Genomic DNA, 12525 nt, shown 5'->3' on the forward strand with positions numbered 1-12525 from the left:
ATTATTATTGTTGTTGTTGTTGTTGTTGTTGTTGTTGTTGTTGTTGTTGTAATATTATGCCACCCTCAGACCTCTGCCCTCGGTGGGGACCGGTTTTGCCAACCCCTAGGTACATCTCTGGCTATAGCAAAGAATATCACCTATGGATAATGGGTTGTAGTATGCAGTAACAATAGAGACTTTTATACCCAGCCCACATTTACAAATGTTTTCCTTTTTCTTTAAGACATAACTTTTAAGTGTGGGTTGACAATAAAATACTACTGTACCTCTCCCTACCACTGCCACCGTTCATGTTTCACTATACAGTAGTGGTACCTCGCGTTACAAACGCTTCAGGTTACAAACGTTTCAGGTTACAGACTCCTCTAACCTGGAAGTAGTACCTCACGTTAAGAACTTTACCTCAGGATGAGAACAGAAATCGTATGGCAGCAGCAGAAGGCCCAATTAGCTAAAGTGGTACCTAGGTTAAGTCATAGCTGCCAAGTTTTCCCTTTTCTCACGAGGAAGCCTATTCAGCATAAGGGAAAATCCCTTTAAAAAAGGGATAACTTGGCAGCTATGGGTTAAGTGGTACCTAGGTTAAGTTTCAGGTTAAGAACAGACCTCCGGGACGAATTAAGTTCTTAACCGGAGGTAACACTGTATAGCCATTCTTCATAAACAGCAGCTCAGCAAAGTATCCCATGTAGAAATGTCCAGGTGAATATGTAAGGACTATGAACAGTGCTTTTTCTGGGTGTTCTCAAGAGTACCCTTTTTCTACAAGAAAAGCACTGGTTAAAAGTGTAGCACTTACTGTAACAACTTCATAGTGAACACCAGCAGCCTTTTTTTTCCTAGAAGAAATGCATTGGCTATAAATAATAACATTCTCTGTCCGTCCTTCCCCCCACCTGCTGGAAACCATTTCAATTGTAATTTTTCTTTACCCACCACATTTGTGTCGGATGTTGCTATTGGGCTGCATTCAAAAGAGAGACGGAAGCAACTGTCAATTTTGGCTCTCCCAGTTTCTCATTTCTCCAATCTTAAATTCAGTTCTCCACATTTCTTCATCAGTCTACAAATTTCTTTTAAAAAACTCCTCATGAAAATTCTTCAGCATTTTAAGTATGACTTTGTCCTATGAAAAACGTTTTTTGCATCCAGTTTTGACTGAAGTAAACATCATCCCCCCCAGCAATTTTTCATGCATTTTTTGCATTTTTATATGCTATTTTCACTAATGTAATATTTTTATGGGCACTTTCCCTTAATATATGCTTTTTTGTGAATATTCTTTGATTTGAGAAGGGCACTGCAAAATTCAGTTATATGCGAATATAGAAAGACAGCTGTGTTTCACTTCTCATATTGCTTTTTAGATAGTACAGATTTGATAGATTTGACTTTAAATGCAAACTGCATCAAATTTCTCCCACATGCTTAATTCAAAATAGTCCTGTTGGGAACTTTCTGCCAGAGCAAGAATTCCTCCTCATTGAATCCGTCAACTGATGCTGAAACTTAGAGCCCTTAATAACTAACAGTACCACAGTTCCCAGTTTCTGAATTTCATCAGCCTGTGATGTGCCATGAAGGTGCTTCTCATTCTTGTCTCCAACAGAGCTGTATAAACTGCAAGTGGAAAAGTGGGAACCAGCACTTAGGTTGCTGTTGTGCCCTAAGCACACTTGCGCCTAGTCCCATGAACATCTCTCATATGATGGGCAAAAGTGTGTTTCAAAACATCACAGTGCTAATCATGTGCTCTCAGCATCCAGTCCTTTTGAATTCACCGGGGCTTACTTCCAGGTATATGGGGTTACAATTTGTAGCCTTAAAAATTGCTTTAGATAGATACCTGTTGCAGAGAGGTCACAGCATGGTCAAATTGTCTGTTCCACAGCAAATTAGAGACATGCATTCATTATCTTCCCCAAACCTCATTAAAATGGCTTTAATGTGGTGACTAGTCGAGGTCAGACAAAACTTTAATCTTGCGAACATCAGGCACACCTGTGTTACATTTCCTCTTGAGGATAGTTAGCAGAAATAGGTTAACATACAATTTAAGTCCTCAGTCTGCTGAATTAGTATAGAAACCAGACGTTTCTTGTTTTGAACTCAAGTGGACTCTAGGCATCCTTCTAATTTACCTTCCTTTCCTCCTCTTTTCTTGTTTTACTAGATTATAAACTATTATTGGCATTTTTATACATCTGTTTACTTTTGAATTTTTTAAAAAACTGATATATTTTTTCCACGCTATATATAAGACTCATATTTGTCCTACTTTTTTCCTCCTCTTCTGACCTAGATTCAAATTTACACACTGTGAAATAGCTAATAAATCCCCATTAAGGTTGTAAAAGGTGAGGGTTCATCCAGTGTGCAAGTCATCAAGCCATAATGTAAAACTGAATGGTCCTTGAGGATAGCCACAGTTTTTTTATTTTATTAAAATAAAATAAAATGATGAGGGGGAAGCTAAAAGGAATCTGTCGGTTCTAAGTATTATTTCTTTTAATGAGAGGATACATTTTTAGTTGCTTAAACTAACGATATCTAATACATGTAGTATCATTACATACCACAACACCAATTATAAGAGGCATTGAAGCACTTTCAGGATAACATTCTTTCTGAAAGCACTCCTCCATCAAATCAGTGTTAGAGAAATTCTGTTTTTCATTGCAGCTTCTGCATAATCTGTTCAAGTTTCCCCTTTCATTTCTATTGCCCCCAATTGTTGAAACATCAAACAAAATGCACCAAGCAAAGCCTACAGTAGTACCTCTATTATTTGGTAAGCACCACCCCACCTCCAGGTTTCCTGCCGAATGGACTACAAAAACCATACTGCTTTCAAGTGCCCAGCAGCTGGGAGAGTCTTGGGCAATATGCCTTCAGTGGGTCCACCTCCTCCTCACCAAGGAAACCGTTGGCCATTCAGATGCCTTCTTAGCTCAAGCTGCATATGACCAAACAGATGGAGAGGCACGGGTGCATCACTCCTCATTCAGAAAGGTGGAAAGGCAGCAGTAGGAAGCCAGAGGAGCAGGTTCTCGGGATCAATCTTTGCTCAGAAGTCTCAGCAGTTGCCCAATACAGTGGTGCCTCGCAAGACGAATTTAATTTGTTCCAGGACTCAATTCGTCCTACGAAAAATTCATCTTGTGAGTCCCAGTTTCCCATAGGAATGCATTGAAAGTTAATCAATGTGTTCTTATGGGCTCCGGGGGACTGGTGGTGGCATGGGACGGAGCTTCGGAGAAGGCGCAACGCTTCTCCGAAGCCCCGTCCAATGCTGGCTGTGTGCAAGGCGGTGGGGGGGGGGAAGCGCTTCTCCTCCTCGTCGCCTCCCACCTATCTTCCCCGGCATGGGACGAGGCTTCGGAGGTTTCCGAAGCCCCGTCCGATGCTGGCTCTGTGCGAGGCAGCGGGGGGGGGGGGACAAGCGCTTCTCCCCACCGCCTCCTGCCTGTCTTCCCCAGGGGACAGAGCCAAAGCGTGGCAGGCGCTGCTTGCCCCTGCCTGTCTTCCCCGAGCCAAGGGAAAGACAGGCAGGGGCAGCCATCGCACCACCACGCTTCAGCTCCGTCCCCCCTGGCAAAGGAAGATCAGCTGTCAGCTTCCCGCGCTGGCAGCTGATCTTCCTTTGCCGCCTTCCCGCGCTACATTCCATGGCCGTGCTTCGCAAGATGAAGCGGCGATCATAGAAAACCTCGTCGTCTTGCGAATGCCTCGCGCAACGCAAAACTCTTTCGTCTTGCGAGTCTTTCGTTGTGTGAGGCATTCGTCTTGCGAGGTACCACTGTAATGCTAAGCCCTGGTGCCTTGCCAATACCACAAGAGGAAAAGGACAACACTGGTAAACCCAATCTATGGCACATTAACCGTGCTGGAGAATGCTGCTAAAAGTGAAGCCCATTATCTATCCATGTAAACATTCAAGTTGTACCTCTTCATCAGCCCTTCTGCTTCCAGCATTACTGCATGGGTGTCATGGCTTATGCAGCCAAAACTGCACTGCCCACCCACAAAGGGAGGCATCAGCAAACTTTGAAGTACAAAAAGGAACCCTAAGGCATAGCTGCCAAGTTCTCCCTTTTTTTAAGGGAAATTCCCTTATGCTGAATAGGCTTCCTCGCGAGAAAAGGGAAAACTTGGCAGCTATGCCCTAAGGAGGGGAGACGCAAAACAGACGGGCATGGACAATGGCAATGGAATGCTGACTGACTATTGTAAGGGAGGAGGAACAGAAGAATAGGTGACAAGGGGAGCGGAATGGAGTATTGTAGAAAAGGGGACGGCTAGCTAGAACAGGATATCTCTGCATTGCAGCATTTTGACTTGTTGCATATGCTGCTCATCACCAATGGGAGATTCTGCTTTCTCCTCCCTCCCGATCCTACATTTGAATGCAAAGAAATGTGGCTTGTGTCAATCCAACATGATTGGGGTTCTTTTTAAACTAGTAATAGAGAACATTACAATGATTTACAGAGACACACACTGAAAGTAAATTATGTTGTAAACGCCTGTCCCTTGAGTCAACAAAGAATCACATGGGGGGGGGGATGCAAGAAGCTTGAAATTCCCAACAGCAAAGGTTGACAGGAAAATATGGTGCTGCTTTTCTATGAGTAAAAGTAACTTTAATGCCGTGTTTTTCCCATGAGAAATTATAAACTTTCAAAGGAATTTTAGTCTCTTGTATGCACACATAAGAGCAATTTATCTGGGCCTGCTCTAGTGGAAATGCTGTTAAGACTTTAAAGCTGTTAAGGGCTGTGGCTGAACTTCATCTAGACTGCTGCTACTTATTTGTTCTTGCTGCCTCATCTTGTCAAAACATTTACTCAGGCTCCGAAGAGTTGCAAGTTGGCAACGTGTTAATAATATTAGAATGCCTTTGTGTCGGCCATGTGGCTGCAATATTTCAGTAAATTCGTCACTTATTTAATGAATAATGAATCTGAAAGAGTAGCTATGGAGACAAACAACCATATGTAGTAAATTAAACAAGAACTTGTCAATGTATAGAAACACAGAGTGTCACCAAAGCAATTGTTTCTATTTTATGATGTCAATCAATGACAGACTTCCCTCCTGGCTGGCTTTACATGCATTTTATACCATATATGGATCATCTCTCCCCACACCCCTTCCCTTCCCCCTCTCTCATATTCTGTGAGATGGGTAGGGGGTAAAGAGATACTAAGAATTTGGTTTAAAAATGATTCAAATAAAACAGGATTGAGCAAACACACACACACACATTTAGGTTGTTTATAAATCCACTGAACAGTGACATTCAGAATATATAGTATCAAACCAATAATGTTTAGCACAAAGATATTGCAAAAAAAAAAGTCCCCTCCAGACTGGTGCTTTTGCAGATATGTTCTGCAAAATGTTCTTGACACAAGAATAGTGCAGTAATGGTGGATTTAGCCTACTTTTGTTTGCTGTGTGATGCTTGCCCAGTGCTACCGTTTTACTGCTGTCAGGGCAGGGGGGATTGTAGCACAACAAAAGCAGGTTAAAAAAAACCCAAAACATTTGTAACATACAGGATATGCACTGATTGGAAATGAAGCAGTGTGGCAGCCCTGAAATCTTTTGGCATGAACACTATTGAAAAGCACGATGAGCACAAATAATCATCAATGTGCAATAAGCAGGGTGTCTGGAATGCCCCCCCCCCCTCCAAAGTGTCCTGTATAGCTAAAAATAAAAGTTGCAAAGAACATGGGGCCAACACCATCAATGGCAGCATTGGGTCAAATTCCAATTTCTCCAACTGGAACAAGGAGGTTGAATTCCTTCCAATCCATTGCTTGGAGGCTGGAAGCATTACCTTTAAGCGTACCTAGGAGTGGGGCGTTCCCTGGCTCCTCCTGTCTTAGAGAACTTTCCTTCCTGGACTGTATTTTGACAAGACTAATCATGTTCTTTGGTTGGCAGATTCCCTAGGATACTATATTGAATAAATATAACCTTTTATCACCACAGTATTGTCTCCCGAGTCTTCTTTTGGGTGTATTGGCAAAACGAAACATGTATTTCCATTGTGTATCCAAAAACAATGAACAGTTTTATATCACGTTTAAGTCTTACATATGTATTATGGTATAGGGTTTTTGTTTTTTTAATGGAATAGAACCCACTTGCACAAACTGTTATCTTCACATGGCAGTATATACATATTGGGTATAGAGGAAGAAAAAATATATGGCCACAGGGAGGAAGGCCAAATGACCATTCACAACAATGCTTTTCTCAGTAACTGAAATGGTTAACAATGGATATTTTATAAACCCAGCTGGCCATAGCTGCCAAGTTATCCCTTTTTTAAAGGGATTTTCCCTTATGCTGAATAGGCTTCCTCACGAGAAAAGGGAAAACTTGGCAGCTATGCAGCTGGCTCCCAATTAAATATAACAATATAAAGTTTTGAAACAGTTTATTCCTTGGTGGCAGGGGGATCTTTGGGAGGGGTGGGGGAGGGGCAGTATAATATATGTTAAAAAAACTGAGATAAGGATTGGAAAATTATGGTAAAGGATATTGCTAAAGAAGGTTATAAATTGAAGGTCAGAAAGGGGGGGGAGTGGAAGTCTATAAGATAATGATTGGGAAAATTGATGTTTTAATGTTTGTTTGTTTTCCTATGTTTGTGTTTGTTGGTGTATTTGTTATATTGTATGCTCATTTGCTTAATTAAAAATCCAATAAAAATTAGTATTTAAAAAAAGAGTTTTGAATCAGTTTCTCTTTGGATAGAATATACTCACCAATCATGTAAACTCAAAATGATTCTCAGTTAATCACTCTGCCATCAAGGCTCTCTAGAACGGTAATTTTGGAACCCACATCAATATTGTCACAGTGGCCGGAGTGGACTACTTCAGAGTAACGACGCTACGCAGCTCTGCATTTTATTCTTTTATTGGTGCTGCGTATTTACAGTGCTTAAGTCATTGCTATTTACACGGAGTGATGTGGTCAGTCGGTTTCAGAACCTCCTAATGGCTTTTGGCGCGTCTTTCTCCAACACAAAAGCTTTGGCAGACCCATCCTCTTTCCCCTCCTCTTTCTGCGTAATTCCGGAGTTGGGGGGATGGGTCTCCCGCCCTTATTCGCCCCTTCCTGTCCCACCTGGGACCCTGGCTCCTCTACCTTGCCTGAGCCTCGGACACGACTTCCTGCTTCCCCACTGGAATCGGAACTCTCTCTGCTTCCCCCTGTGCTCGGGGATTGGCTTGAACTCAGGAGGGGAGGGACTTCGCGATATCCCCTGTCCCTCACATCCACCCCCCTCCCAAGCTCTCCTTCACCCCTCCCCAGGTCCCCCCCAGGTGTCGGTGACGACTGGAAGCCTAAGAACTCAGTGCTTTCCGAGCCCGTTGGTGTGAACACCTCCCCCCAGTCCTGCAAGCCCCCCCTTCCGCCTGGGAGGACGGGAATCCCAAAAAGTCTGTGGCGTCAGAGCTGGTGGGGGTAAAAATGTTCTGCCAATCTGCTCCTTCCTCTGACTGGGTGGATCTCGGTGACACCCATACCTCATCCTCTGGTTCCTCAAACTCCGCTTCCCAGCGCCATGGTGAACTGCTCTCCCGTGCTTCCTCCCCCTCCCCCTCCCTTTCCATGTGCCAGGGCTTGGGTCTATGGGGAAAGAGGGCGTGAAATTCTTCTACCAGGAATTCCTCCTGTATCTGAGTGGCTGGGACCCATTCATTCTGGGACGGTGGAGCATCCTCCCATGCCATGAGGTACTCCAGTCCCCCCACCCCCCACCTTGAATCCAGGATGGCTGTGGCCTCATTGAGTTGCTCCCTGCCTTCCCTCTCCCCCCCTCCCTCAGGGGTTTGTTCGCTGTCTCGGAGCCTGCTGCTTTCCCTGTACGGCGACAGCAGCGATCTATGAAACACTGGGTGCACCCTCATGTCCTCTGGCAGTGCCAGCCTGTATGCCACCGGGTTGACCTGTTGCGTGACCGTGAAGGGGCCCAACCTTCTGGGCGCCAGCTTTTTGCATCGCCCTCTGATGGGAAGGCCCTCCGAGGACAACCAAACTTTGTCCCCCACCCTAATGACCTCCCCCGGTCGCCTGTGGCGATCTGCCCCCCTCTTGTACGCTTCCTTGGCTCTCTCCAAGTGTTCTCTGAGCTGCTGGTGCACCGTCTCCAGTTCCTCTGCCCAATCCTCAGCCTGTGGGCCCTCCTCCTCCTCCTCCCCCTCCCTCTCAGGGAAAGATCTGAGGTCACGCCCGTAATTGGCCTTAAAGGGCGACACCCCTGTGGAGACGTGCACCGCATTGTTGTAGGCAAATTCTGCCAGTGGCAGGCGATCCACCCAGTCCGTTTGCCTCTGGCTGACGTAACATCTCAGGTACTGCTGCAGAATGGCGTTGACCCTCTCCGCCTGTCCATTGGTCTGCGGGTGTCTAGCCGTCGACAAGCTGACCTCCACCTGCAGGAGGTTCATGAGCCGCCGCCAGAACCTGGAAACAAATTGGCGGCCACGATCCGAAATAACCCTTAAGGGTAATCCATGCAGTCTGAATACGTGATCCACAAACAGTTTGGCTGTCTCTTCTGCAGAGACCGCCCTGGCACACGGTATAAAATGGCACATTTTGGACATGAGGTCCACCACCACCAACACTGCGGTCTTGCCCCTGGAAGAAGGCAGATCTGTGATGAAGTCCATGGACACCACTTCCCACGGCCTGTGTGGCGTGGCTAAGGGCTCCAGCAATCCCGGTGGCGCTGCTCTGACCACCTTTGCCCGCTGGCAGGTGTCACAGCCCCTTACATAGTCTCGAACATCTTCCCGCACCCCTGGCCACCAGAAGTGTCTCATGACTAGGTGAGTGGTTTTGTCCCTCCCAAAATGACCCGCCGTTGGGTTGTCGTGCATCTGCTTGAGGACCGTACGTCTAAGCTGGGTGGTGGGCAGGTACAGTGCACCCTTGTAGAAAAGCAGCCCCCTGCGTTCTGCAAAGTCTTTTGCCTGCTCCCCCCCCCCTCTCAGTTCTCTGCAGATGCGGTTGACAAATTCATCCGCTGCCGTCAGTGCTGTGAGTTCTGCCTCGCTCACCACTGCTGCTCCGCAGGACCATGCTGACGGGGGGAAAATGTGCCTGGGTGCCGGTGGCGCCTCCTCCTCCATGTACTCTGGCTTGCGGGAGAGGGCATCCGCCCTGACATTCTGCTCTCCCGGGATGTAGTGTATGGAGAAGTTGAAGTTCGAGAAGAACTCTGCCCACCGTATCTGCCGCTGGTTGAGCACCCTGGCAGTTCTCCAGAACTCCAGGTTCTTGTGGTCTGTGCACACCTGGATGGGGTGCTTGGCGCCCACCAGGAAGTGTCTCCAGTGCTGGAACGCAGCGTGGATCGCAAGAAGTTCCCGATCAAACACTGTGTAGTTTCGCTCTGGCTGGGTCAACTTCCTGGAGAAGAAGGCACAGGGTCTCCACTCTCTGTTGGCGTCCAGTTGCAACAAAATGGCGCCCACAGCTTTATCAGAAGCATCTGTCTCCACGCGTAGGGGCGCGTCCTGAACCACGTGGAACAGGTTCTGGTCCGAGGCGAACACCCTCTTGAGGCTTTCGAACGCTGCTTGCGCCTCTGGTGTCCACCTGAACTTCTGCTTGCCTCTCAGGCAGTCAGTGATGGGAGCCGTAACGCGAGAGAAGTTCTTGATGAATTTCCTGTAGAAGTTGGCGAAGCCTAGTAGGCGTTGGGCATCTTTGCGCGTCCTGGGGCTGTGCCAGTCCAGGATGGCCTGCACCTTGTCCTTGTCCATCGCCAGCCCCTTGTCTGACAGCTTGTAGCCCAGGAAGTCCACCTCCTTGGTGTGAAACTTGCACTTCTCCAGCTTCACATACAGGTGGTTCTCCTTCAGGCGCTGCAACACCTCCCTGACATCTTTCACATGCTGCACTGGGTCATTGGAGTAAATAAGGATGTCATCCAGGAAGACCAAGCATTTCCTGAAGAGGAGGGACCCCAGGACGTGGTGCATGAAGGCCTGGAAGCATGCTGAGCCCCCTTGCAACCCGAAGGGCATCACCAGATATTCAAAAGAGCCCAGAGGCGTGAACATCGTGGTTTTCCATTCATCGCCTTCCCGGATCCTGATCAAGTTGTACGCCCCCCTCAGGTCTAGCTTGGTGAAAATCTTGCCCCTGCGTGCCGCTGTCAGGAGATCATCCACTCTGGGCATGGGGAAAGCCACTGGCTCTGTCACTGAATTCAGCCGTCTAAAATCCACCACCAGACGGCGCTGTTGCGTGTCTTTCTTGTCCACCCAGAAGACCGGGCTGCCCCCTGCTGCCTTGCTTTCTCTGATGAACCCCCGCTTGAGGTTCTTGTCGATGAAAGCGCGCAGATCCTCCAGTTCCTGGTCTGACATGGCGTACAGCTTGGCTGGGGGTATAGTTGCCCCTGGCACCAGGTTGATCTGGCAGTCAAAAGGCCTGTGTGGGGGTAGGTGGTCGGACTCCGCTTCGCTGAAGACCTCCTGCAGGTCCCAGTACGGCTTGGGTATCGCCTCACCCCCTTTGACGTGCATGGTGGCCACCGTGGCTATTGGAGGCCCCTCCCCTGGTTGGTGCTGCATGCAATTTTCCAGGCAAAAGTCCGATCCAAAAGTGATGCATCTCTGGTGCCAACTTATGGAGGGGTCATGGCGCGCCAGCCAGCTCATGCCCAAGACGATGGGGGGGGTCTGAGATGGTTGTGACGTTGAATGCCAGTGTCTCTGAGTGCCTTCCCACCGTCATTCTCATGGGGGGGGGGGTTTGATGAGTGATGGCCCCTCCCAGCAGCTCTCTGCCGTCAATGGTTGCCACGTGCAGGGGAAAATCCAGCTGCAGAAGCTGGATCTGGTGCTCTTCTGCAAAGTTTCTCGAGAAGAAGTTGGCTGAGGCACCACTGTCAATTAGGGCGAGGACCGTCAGGGGATAGCCATTTGGGAGCGTGAGCGTCACTTCTAGAACCACTCCTGCTCTGGGAGGGGTGGGCTGGATCTGCTCCTCTCTGTGCGGGTGGGTGGGCTGGGGCTGTTGTCTGCTGACTGTGCCTGGCTGCTGCCCCTTGTCTCCTGCAGCCAGGCTTTCCCGTTTCCCTGCTGTGGTGCTGCGTCAGTGGGGGAGGGCACAACCGTTCCCGCCTTTCCTTGCCACTCCCTGCGATGTGGGCAGTCTCTGACGAGATGCTGGGGGGAGTTGCAGAGAAAGCAATTCCCACCCCTTCCCTCCTTGCGTCTTGGCGCCGCTGGGGTTTGAAAAGCCCGCGCGCGCGCTATCAATCTGCATGGGTTCCTGGTCCTGACTGGCCCCAGGCGTGGCTTGAAAGGGTTGTTGGGGGAGTGGCTTCTCCTGCGACCGTGGGAACCAAGCCCGCTTTGCGCGCGTTGCTTGCTTGTCGCTCCACCGGGATTCCTGTCTCACCCCCACCGCCAGAGCCGCTTTGCTCAGCTGATCCATATTACTGGGCTTTGGACCTCTCGAGAGCTCATCCTTCACCTCCTCATGCAACCCCAAGTAGAACGCCGCTTGCATTGGGGGTGACTCTAGTTCCCACCCCAATCTGTGCACCAGCATGGTGAATTTCGCCCAATACGCGCGAACTGTCATATTTCCTTGGCGTAAATTATGAAGTTCCTCCTTAGTCTGGTCCATATGACTATCGGACGAATACATCGTTTTCAAACCTTCTAGAAATAGTTTGACATTCTTCATGCAAGGATTCTTTGTTGCAATTAACGGTCTTAGCCACTCCCTGGCTGCCCCGGTAAGGTGCTCCACAATAAACGCTACCCTGTGCTCATCATCAGGGAACTCATCGTGGTGCAGCTCAAGAGCATACACAATCTCAGTCTCAAAGCCCTGAAATTCCCTCGGGTCTCCATTGAACTTGCTTACTAGGGTCCCGGCTCTCCTTCCTGGCAGCACTTGGACTTGGGGTGCCCCTCCCGCCTTGTTTTTCTCTGCATCCAGCTTGTTTTGGAGGTCTACCGCCACCGCCCTTAATTCCTGCTCTCTTTCCTGTAGCGCTCTCACCTGTTCCGCAAGTTGTAGCCAGTCGTCCTGGACCTTCTTAGTCTCTTCTTTAGCTGCCTTCAATTCCCCCTGCGCCTGCAGCGACAGCTGCTGCAGTTCTTGCTGGGCTTGCTCCGCGATCTGCCGCCATCTCTCCGCCTCTGACACGCTCATCCCGGCAACTCCAAAGTAGCCCAAAAAGCATTAGGAGGTTGCTGTCACAGTGGCCGGAGTGGACTACTTCAGAGTAACGACGCTACGCAGCTCTGCATTTTATTCTTTTATTGGTGCTGCGTATTTACAGTGCTTAAGTCATTGCTATTTACACGGAGTGATGTGGTCAGTCGGTTTCAGAACCTCCTAATGGCTTTTGGCGCGTCTTTCTCCAACACAAAAGCTTTGGCAGACCCATCCTCTTTCCCCTCCTCTTTCTGCGTAATTCCGGAGTTGGGGGGATGGGTCTCCCGCCCTTATTCGCCCCTT

This window comes from Zootoca vivipara, chromosome 1 (genome assembly GCF_965207765.1).
Source record: "Zootoca vivipara chromosome 1, rZooViv2.hap1.1, whole genome shotgun sequence".
In the NCBI taxonomy this organism is placed as follows: Eukaryota; Metazoa; Chordata; class Lepidosauria; order Squamata; family Lacertidae; genus Zootoca; species Zootoca vivipara.